General features: G+C 44.9%; 2 non-coding genes across 2 annotated transcripts; both read left to right on the plus strand.

Moving 5' to 3' along the window:
- The first annotated feature begins 9,996 nt into the window (after positions 1 to 9,996).
- Trnaa-agc (transfer RNA alanine (anticodon AGC)) lies at positions 9,997 to 10,069 on the plus strand. The gene has a single exon. It is a non-coding gene; the product is annotated as a tRNA-Ala (tRNA).
- A 259-nt stretch (positions 10,070 to 10,328) lies between these two features.
- On the plus strand, positions 10,329 to 10,401 carry Trnaa-agc (transfer RNA alanine (anticodon AGC)). Its single transcript has one exon. It is a non-coding gene; the product is annotated as a tRNA-Ala (tRNA).
- The last annotated feature ends 283 nt before the right edge of the window (positions 10,402 to 10,684 follow it).

Genomic DNA, 10,684 nt, shown 5'->3' on the forward strand with positions numbered 1-10,684 from the left:
TGTCATTGAATTTTAATAAAAAACCTGCCCCACCTAGAGTCATGCGGTCAACGGCATTTGTTCTTGCTAGGTTTTTGCCACTTCCTGATGTGAATGTCATGTAACGTAAGTTTAATGATGTAAATTTTTGCGAACTGAAGTCGGAAGGTCACTTTTTTACCCCAACAATGTGAAGAGCGTGTCTAATTTACTCAAGTTCGTGATAATTGACAGGAATATTTAGGAGCTATCCCATCGGAAAAAGATAGCCGAACATCATGCTCTACGGAGCTCCCACAGGATAGCGCGCAACGAATTTTTCAGCGCAGTCGTTGTCAGTCCGACGAAAGGAGGTTGGAAACCCAGCCCACCCCGGCATCGCAGAAAGAGGTAACACAGGTATGGCTTATCGCATCCGACTTTCGCTGGGAACACTTTCCCTCTCCCAATTTCAGGAACTCTTTTTCTACTATCACTCTGTGGGCCGGGTTTGGAACCTCCTTTCGTCGGACTGAGAGCGATTGCGCCCAAAAAGCCATCGCGCGTTATGGTCCGGTGCTCCGAAAAGCATGATGATCGGCTATTTTTTCCGATGGGATAGCTCGTGAATATCAATGTCAATTATTATGAATCTGACTAAATTCGGCAAGCTCTTAATATTCGTTTGGCCTCCGAGTTCAGTTCGCAAATATTTATATAATTAAACTTACAATACATGACAGTCACATCAGGAGGTGACAAAAACCTAATAAGAACAAATGCCGTTGACCGCATGGTTCTAGGTGGCGTAGTTTTTTTTTATTATTATTAGAATTCAATGACACGTTTTGGGACACTCTGTATGCCGCAGCCACCTGCGTTTGTCTGTTCAAACGTGTAGGTGAAACGTATAAAAATATGGTTATTACACGGAGCACTTATTTCCTGTCTCGCAAGATCCTAGTTTGCTAACAAAGGTAGGCCACATTTATTTCTCTGACCTCTTTCCCTCACCGTCTGTGTCACTGTAACACGGTGGCGTAGCCAAGGGGGGGGGGGTTTGAGGGGTTCAAACCGCCACCCGAAATCGTACCTTTCGTAGTGCATTTGGGGGAGGGAAAACAAGGGTGAAATCTTCTCCCCCATGTAATGTTCCCGCAGAAGCCGCCCCGAAAGATTTTTCTGGCTACGTTATTGCTGTTACATCGTGTTTCTGGCTGAGTCCCATATTCCTTTTAACTCATCACTACGCACATAGACTATTGTTAGAGCATATTATCTGAACTTGTGTTCCAGTTCTTGCAATATTCAGGGTGTTTCACCTAAAAAATTCTAAATGGCGGCGTACTCGCCGGAGGATTGTGGGACTTTTGGAAATTATCTTCTGGAAGTTTTTCCCACCATTCAGGAAGGCTTTGGACAATTTTTAATTGTAGGAAATTTATTTTTGTCAATTGGACATTGAAAACTGCAGAGCGAACCTCACGTTTTTTACAGAAGTATGAAGTCCTCCACGAATAACGGCAGGTCCAATAAAAATTATGTGCAGTGTTGCAACAAAAATAGTCGAAAAAAGTAGTAAAAGTCATACTTTAGCCCCGCTTGCGTGATTTTCAAAACGAAGCGCGAGCGATTTGTGCGTCTACACTGTTAAAATAGAACTTCACCACATAGCACGCTCCTAGCCAACTACCATTCCGAATGATATCATTCTGTGTCATGATTCGTTCAAAACAGGGGGAGGAGCCTATCTGAGACATGCATAATGTGTCTCAGATAGGCGCCTCCACGACCTACTTAATAAGAGAGCGACCAGTTCACTTGACCCCCGTCCCAGCGCCGGCTTTTTTGTTTCACATGTTTGCCGCAGGAGCATTGGTGGCGCTAGCGACATTCCCTACTTCAGTGGGGTTGTAATGCGTATGCGGTAGCTTTCTTCGCATCCGCGTCAGCTATTTGTTCCCTTTTTTTCGACAAACATGTCGTAATCTTTACGCACCAAGCCGTCACGAAGACCGTCAGTTCACATGGGCATGGTTTATTCCGTAGTGCCCTGTTTGCAAGGCAAGATGCCCCCTCGCGCGAAAAGCGAAAAGGTGTGCTGACATCTGAGATATTTCTCTAAAAGCTTACAGTTCAACTGCGGTGACTTTTATGTTACCCCTTAAAATATTGTTAACATTATTTCCTTTTCGTTTTGAGCAAGTAGAAAAGATTTTCAACAACAATTCACTTTGGAGACGACGAGTCAGATCCACTTGTACAGTGATATGGCACCAACTTTAAATTCATTTTGAATTTAAATAACGGCTTATAGAAGCGTATCACCACAGGAAGAGCAGCAGGAACTGCTGTTAGCCTATGGTCCAGGGTTGCGAGATCTGATGAATATAGTGACGATACTTCCTGTCTCGGTTCAAATGTTAATTGGTGTTGGTGAAACCGGACCTTAGTCCATCACTCAAGGACTGAAACCGAAGCGAAACTCGATTCGGTTACGGTTCAGTGTCAGAACTCTGAAAGCTGTTTCGGCGACAGTTACGTGGTTCGCCGTTTTAATGCTTGCGGTTACCGGTAACCAAACCGTTGAACCGGTACTTTTTCGGTTTTCTCTAGGATGTACCCGCAGGCCGCGTGGATGTCGCAAAATGAGCTACAAGTGCACACGGATAAAAATGAACATATAAGTCGCAGGAAATTTTATTCGAAAAGCTTAGCCGGCTCTTTGCATGGCTAACCTTTCCTTTTTTATATATATAAACAACCCCCCTCCCCCATTAGCAGGACTACACTGCAAGTATAGCGAAAACGTCTTGAACTGTTTCCCCTTAACTTTGAGGAGAAGTGTAGCCATTATATGACGAAGAGATCTAGTTCAACAGAAGCACGTTCAACACCACTTATCAGAGTTGTAAAGCAATACAAATATCGCATCCAAAGTTGATCGCGTTCACGCTTGAACAGATTCTTATGATCCGGTAACTGAAATCACATGATTCGGTTCAGGATACGGTTTCAGTTAATTGCGAATGGTGAATTGCAGATATGGATCTGGAAGAAATTGGGTTCCAAGCGATCATCGGTTCCGTCCCGGTTTCAGTCCATGCGCGCACTTCCACGTGACAGAGCATGATTGATTCCGGTGCTGGATCACCAATGAACTGATTGGGTCTTTACAGCGATACCTGTATAGGGGTGGGGGTGATAGGGGGGAAAGGGCCAACTTCTAAGGGAACTGTGCCGACATATATCTGAAAGCGTCTGACGAAAACCCAGGAAAAAATCCAGATAGCACAGCCGGCTCCGGGACTCGAACCCGGGTACCTCCCAGGCTCGACCAGGTATGGGGAAACTTGTTTTGCAAGGACGGCGTGGTATCAAATCAAGTACCTCGTGCTGTGTACCAATACGAGATGCGCTCGTGTCACGCACTGCATATGCTAATGCCATACCAAACCATAGCACGAGAAAATAAAACAAAATAAACAGTATCCCTGTGAAGTATGCCCCGACAAAACGAGTACAGCAGTCGATATTGTACATTACAAACCAATATACACGTCGAAAAGATATATACACGATTCAATACGAACACCCTGTCGTCACATGTCCCAATGCGGCGTCCCGCTGTTTTAGGGAATGTGGGCAGCGCGCCAAGCGGACGTTTCACCGGTGAGGGGAGGAAAGGGCGAGGAGGCTCAGCGGACAGCCGCCCCATAGGGATTTGGGAAAGGGACCTGGTCGTTCTGTTATTAAGTAGGTCGTGGGCGCCTCCTCCCATTTTCAGCAAATAAGGAGACAGAATGATATTGGGAATGATGGTTGGCTGGGAGCGTGCTATGTGGTGAAGTTCTGTTTTAACAGTGTAGAGGAGGAAGTGTCCCCGCCTTCATTCGTTTTGCCTTCTTTGTGATAAGATGGTTGCTTTGTTTTCATTTTGATACTTCAGAGATACTTTGGGGCACTTGCGCTGAGCTACTGTCTACTCAGCTTGCTTTCGCCATCGTGGCTTGTGTCTCGTGTACCATCGGCCTTCGTCTTCGATCAACGGCCGTGTGATTGCCGTCACGTGTTTCAAGTCTGCGATAGCACGGTACTTTCACCAGTGTTTTTTGCTATCAACGCTGTTGATGAACTTCGTGAAAGCCCTACTGGTGGAACACCTGCTTATCACATCGAGCAACAGTACGTCACTCAACAGCGATATTCCGTACAAAAGAAGATAGGTCGCTACTTCTCGTCAGTGGGCCCGGAGGGAGAGCTGCAATGCAGTCACTAACGGCTCGTCCTCATGTTTTTCAGGTTGGTACCTGTTACCCTCTCTTTTCCAAAAGAAGCAATAATGTTATGCTGCTTCTCTTTCCGAGCCCACGGACTTGTTTTGCAATTGCCTGTGACTGCTTTTCTGTTGTTAGAATGCTCTTACTGTGTGCGGGAGACGTTGAGGCAAATCCCGACCCCTTGACAAAAGAACAAGAAGCTCAATTTAGTGCAATGATGGGCTTACTCGAAAAACTTAACGCCGGTCAGGAATCGTTGCTCAAAGAAGTAAAAGCCATCCAGAAAGATCAAAAAGAATTTCGAGCTTCTTTAATTAACCTTACTACGCGCGTTGGTAAAATAGAGTCCAATGTAGCCTCAATGCAAGGTAACTTATCGGAAGTTATCAGCACACAGGGTATGCTCTCAGCCATCCCATCGGACATGGCTTCGCTTAGATCACGCATTGATAACCTTGAGAGCAGGTCCAGAAGGGACAACCTGGTGTTCTATGGTATTGAAGATGCTAGTAATGAAACATGGACCGAATCAGAGGAAAAAATTAGAAAGCTGTGCCAAGATAGACTGGGTGTTGTGGTCTCAGCTGAGCATGTCGATAGAGCCCATCGCCTAGGATGTTTTCAAGAGGCAAGGACACGTCCAATAATCGTGAAGTTTGCGAACTTCAAGGTTAAGGACACCATTTTAAGAAACTCTTATAAGCTAAAGGACACTAGTAAAGCAGTGTCTGAGGATTTCACTCCCGCTGTTCGTACTGCCAGAAAGAACCTGATTGCCTTCGGACACTCACAGGACCAAACTTTTCGCCTCCGTTTCAATAAGCTGCTGGTTGGTAGCAAGTGTTACTATATGTACGACGAGGAAACACAGCTTGTTCGAGAGGTCCCAAATATCGAACCACGGAGCTTGCTATCTCGGGAAACAAACCCAGTTTCAGCCGCAACCACTAGCGATTAGCAATCACTGAATGTCACTAGTTCCTTGTCTCATCACTATAGTTTGTCACTTATCTTTTCAAATATTAGAAGCATTGTACCCAAGCGTGAAGACCTGTTATCTCTTATAGGAACAACTGAAGCTGCTGTTGTTGTTCTGACCGAGACATGGTTAACACCTAACGTGCATGATGCTGAAATACTGCCGGGTTTTAGAGTATATCGTTATGACCGCGTTGAAAGGCGTGGTGGTGGTGTGTTGCTTGGCATCAAAAATGAAATACCATCTCGCCCCATTGAAGTCCCTGGGAACATTGAGATGGTATGGTCTTTACTTGGTCACTCCCACAACAAGATCCTTATTGGAGTTTGTTACCGCCCACCTGATGATGTTTGTCTTGTCGCTGAGCTTCATAAAGCCCTTGCCTTTGTGAAAAGCAGTTTTCCATCTCACAAAATAATGCTTTTCGGTGACTTCAATTTCCCCGATATTGACTGGAATGACGTCTATAAGCCAAAAGCCTCCGTGGTTTTGTCTTCCGATTTCTGTGATCTATGCGTGTTATTTGGTCTGCAACAGTTGGTCACCGCGCCTACGCGAATTTCTGGAACCTGTCAGAGCATCCTTGATTTAGTGCTTACCACATCGCCAGAGCTATTTTCTCCAGTAGTGATTTTTGATGGCCTCAGCGACCACAGATTCATACACACCTCCATAAAAGTACCCTATACTGAACGTAAGAATATTAAATTCGATATAGTGGACTACAACAAAGGGAATTATGACGCCATAAACAGAGAGCTAGGTACGTTTTTCGATGAGTTTGTCTGCCTGTCTCCGATGCGATCTGTTGAGGATAATTGGTGTGCTTTCAAAGCTGCTCTTAGCAATCTAACTGAGAAGTACATACCCAAAATTACAATACGGTCATCCCAGAATGCTCCCTGGTACGACCGCTCATTGAATCGCTTGGCCAACAAAAAGAAGCGGGCGTACCGCAAAGCGAATACCCGCAAAAGTGACTCTGCCTGGGAAACGTACAGGGTAGCCGCAAAAGAGTATACCCTTGCCGTTAAAAATGCGAAGCGCACGTTTTTCAGCGTGACCTTACCTTCTCTCCTAAACAGTAACCCTAGAAAATTCTGGAAAATTATCAACCCAAGTACTGACTCCCATATACAATTAAGAGGTAGCTCTGGTGACGTGTTGCCCTTAGAGCATAGTGCCGCATTATTAAACAATTATTTTTCTTCTGTGTTTGTTACTGAGAGAACTTTTGATGCCTCAGGTTTACACATGCTAGACACTGTTATCATGCCCAGTATCACCATTGACCATCTTGGTGTTGCCAAGCTTATCGACTGTACCCGTTCTTCATCATCACCCGGTTTGGACAACATTAGCCCCAAAGTACTCAAGAATACGTCACCAACATCTAGTCGGATTTTGTCTCTCATCTTCAATCAGTCCCTTCTAACCGGTCAGTTTCCGAACGATTGGCGCGTCGCCAAGGTTATCCCTATATTCAAAAGTGGTGATACCTTCACCCCCTCGAACTACAGGCCTATCTCGTTAACTAGCATTCCCTGTAAGTTGATGGAACATATCATATACTCGAACGTCGCCCGGCATCTCACTTCAATTAACTACTTCTACGAGTTCCAACATGGATTTAGGAAGGGCTACTCATGCGAGACGCAGCTAGTTGAGTTCATACATGACATCCAACGTTGTCTCAATTCAAGGGAACGCATGGACGTCATCTTCCTTGACTTTTCAAAAGCATTCGACACTGTGCCTCATTTAAGTCTCTTGGCTAAGCTCTTAACACTAAACCTCGACCCCTTTGTTTTCTCCTGGATAAGAGCCTTCTTGACAGACCGGAAACAGGCCGTTTTCACTAACAACACTCTATCGAACTTCACTTCCGTAACATCAGGTGTACCTCAGGGATCCGTTCTTGGCCCTTTATTGTTTCTTATTTATATAAATGACTTACCCCAGTGTCTCAGTAGTACTGTTCGACTTTTTGCGGATGACTGTGTTTTATATAGGAAGGTGGCGTCCAGTGCAGACCATGATCATCTTCAGGGGGATCTGCTCGCGGTGTCCCGTTGGTGTAACACTTGGTCTATGTCTCTCAACATCACTAAGTGCAAGGTCATGTCCTTCTCACGTTCCTCTTCACATGTCTCTTCATCTTATCAGCTACAGGGCTCCCAGCTGTTATGCGTTCCCACGTATAAATACCTAGGCCTTCACTTAGATTCAACAATGCGTTGGTCCCTGCATATTGATAAGATTGTGTCTGAGGCAAACAGGACCCTGGGATATCTTCGCCGCCATCTTGCACTTGCTCCGCCTCACATCAAACTCCTATCTTATCGAGCATTCGTATTACCCAAATTAGAATACGCCTCTGCTGTTTGGGTTCCACACCAGGAATATTTGATACATGCCCTGGAATCAGTTCAGAACAGGGCCGCACGCTTCATCACCTCCAATTATTCATCGGATTGTAGCGTCTCGGGACTAAAAGAAGACCTTGGCATGGACCATCTCACATTCAGACGAAAGGTCTCCCGTCTGTGTCTTTTCCATAAGCTATTCTATAACAGAAACACTCGTGATCGTCTTCTCCCCCCTGCGGAATACATCTCTTCACGTCACGACCACGCTCACAAGATTAGAACCCCACAATGTCATACTAATTCTTTCATGTACTCCTTCATTCCTAAAACAATTCGGGACTGGAATCACCTGCCAGAGTCGATCGTTTTTATGCAAGACCCCGCCCACTTTAAGGCTGCCATCACCCAACACTACAAAACATAGCCTACATCTCATGATCGCTCCAGCGTCACTTTCCGCCACCTCTTTTCTTTTATTTTCTCACCTAGACGGTCTTTTCCTTTTGCATTCATCCAATGTCATTTCTAGTGAGCACTGCGAATCTATTGTTTTATATTGGTTGTACATCTGTTGCAATATTTTTGCTATTTGTCTGTTTGTTTTTGTTTTTTTTTTTACATGCTTTGTTTCCTTGTCTTTCTCCTTGCCCCTCCGTTGTGTAATACCCCCTTGGGGGTCCTCAACGTATGTAAATAAATAAATAAATAGACGGTTGTCACTAGCATCAAGGTCAAAGCAGGAGAAAGAAAGGTAAAACAAGAGGCGAGAAACACTTCGTTCTCTCCCGGCATCTTAAGTGCGCTCTTTTTTTGCGACAATTGAGCAGGCGGGGTTAAAGCGTAATTTTTACTAATTTTTTCGACTATTTCTGTTGCGATAATGTGCATAGTTTTTGTTGGGTCCGTGGTTATCCGTAGAGGACTTCATATTTCTGTTTAAAAAAAAAAGGTTTTGCCTTTAGGTTTGCCATATTCAAAAATACTTTTGTCGAATTTCTATTGCAGTAGACTGAAATTGCTGAATTGAACTCTGAAATTTGTCTAGCCAACATATCGTTTTTTTTTGTTTTTTTTTTACGGAATCAGGAAACCCGTGGCGAACTTCGTCGAATACACCGTGTGATATGTGATATGGTGGGAGAGTGATTCTTTCGCTTTTTAATACGTTTCATATCAACATACAAGTGGAATCTCAGCAGGAAGTGCACGATGTAGACTGCTTGCACATGATGATGAGATCTGTCTGCTTTCTTGATGTAGGCAGCTCCATTATATTTGCAGTCATTGTGTTAAATTTTTTATTAGCTGACTTAAAAAAATCGGTAATCAATCCCAATGATCTTTCCAATGTAGATGTGCAGACATTTTGTGACGCATAATTTCCTGTTCCTCCCCTTATGTGATCGTGCGGTGGCACCGCCGTCAGCGCCAATAGCGTCCAGCGCGCGACTAATTCTTATTAGTTCTGGCCAGGTTTGTCCGCTTGGTCCGCTGCTGTGCTGTCTAGGATTTTTCCTGGGTTTTCCTCAGACGCTTTGAGACATATATCGGCACAGTTCCCTTAGAAGTCGGCCCAGGACGCACATTCCCCGCGGGCGTCAGTCGTGACGTTGCCTACATCTGTGAGGCCGACAACGGTGAGCCCTTTCACCATCACCACCACCACCACCACCACTTGCTGCTGTGAACAGTCGTTTCGTGTCCTTCCTTGCACGATCGCCACAATCTCTCCCATTCCTCCAAGAATTATTGCTTGGGCCTTTTTTCAAAACAGCTTCGATCGTCCTCCCATGAGATATGATGACGTGTGCAAGGCAACTAAACATCTTTCCCGCAGAAAAAGCGAGACCGAAAATGATGTTTTCTTAAAAGAGCTGCTGTTTGTCCCGTTTGCGTGGTGCTTCTGCACTTAATTGATGTAGTGCTTCACTCTAGCTTGTCCAGAACTAGTTGCGTCGATCCCGTCGTATGAATGTGTGTATGAGTGAGCAAAAATGTAAGAGTGAAAGGAGGATGAGAGAGAGCTTGGCTGGTTTGTCCCTTCAGATGACGCACCCTGGAAGGCGCTGAGAAGGCGTGTTAGCTTAGCTCACTTGGTAGAGCCCTGGACCGGCAATCCAGAAGATGTGGGTTCGAGTCCTACAGCTAGCTAACCTCTTCAGTGACTTTCATCTTTCATCGTTAATTTCTTAAGCAAATTGAGGCTTTATATGTATTTGTCCCTTCTATGTTGTTCCAGCCTCAGAACATCAGTTCTTTCATGTTCAACAGTTGCCGCTTGCGTCGATCCCGTCATATAAATGTGTGTATGAGTGAGCAAAAATGTAAGAGTGAAAGGAGGATGAGTGAGAGAGAGTGGCTGGTTTGCCCCTTCAGATGGGACGCACCCTGGAAGGCGCTGAGAAGGCGTGTTAGCTTAGCTCAATTGGTAGAGCCCTGGACCAGCAATCCAGAAGATGTGGGTTCGAGTCCTACAGCTAGCTAAGCTTTTCAGTGACTTTCATCTTTCATCGTTAATTTCTTAGGCAAATTGAGGCTTTGTATGTATTTGTCCCTTCTATGTTGTTCCAGCCTCAGAACATCAGTTCTTTCATGTTCAACAGTTGCCGCTTGCGTCGATCCCGTCATATAAATGTGTGTATGAGTGAGCAAAAATGTAAGAGTGAAAGGAGGATGAGTGAGAGAGAGTGGCTGGTTTGCCCCTTCAGATGGGACGCACCCTGGAAGGCGCTGAGAAGGCGTGTTAGCTTAGCTCAATTGGTAGAGCCCTGGACCAGCAATCCAGAAGATGTGGGTTCGAGTCCTACAGCTAGCTAAGCTTTTCAGTGACTTTCATCTTTCATCGTTAATTTCTTAGGCAAATTGATGCTTTGTATGTATTTGTCCCTTCTATGCTGTTCCAGGCTCAGAACATCAGTTCTTTCATGTTCAACAATACTTAGTTTACAGAATTGAAAGAGCGACACAGAAAATTTGCAAACGCCCACGGAAGGTGTTGCGATTTTCAGCGGCAGCTGTTAGTGACGCTGACGGAACATTTTGCATTGTCTCTAAATGTCATAACACTTTTCGTTGAGGTCTGCTAATTTTTTGTAAAG

This window comes from Ornithodoros turicata, chromosome 4 (genome assembly GCF_037126465.1).
Source record: "Ornithodoros turicata isolate Travis chromosome 4, ASM3712646v1, whole genome shotgun sequence".
Classification (NCBI taxonomy): Eukaryota; Metazoa; Arthropoda; class Arachnida; order Ixodida; family Argasidae; genus Ornithodoros; species Ornithodoros turicata.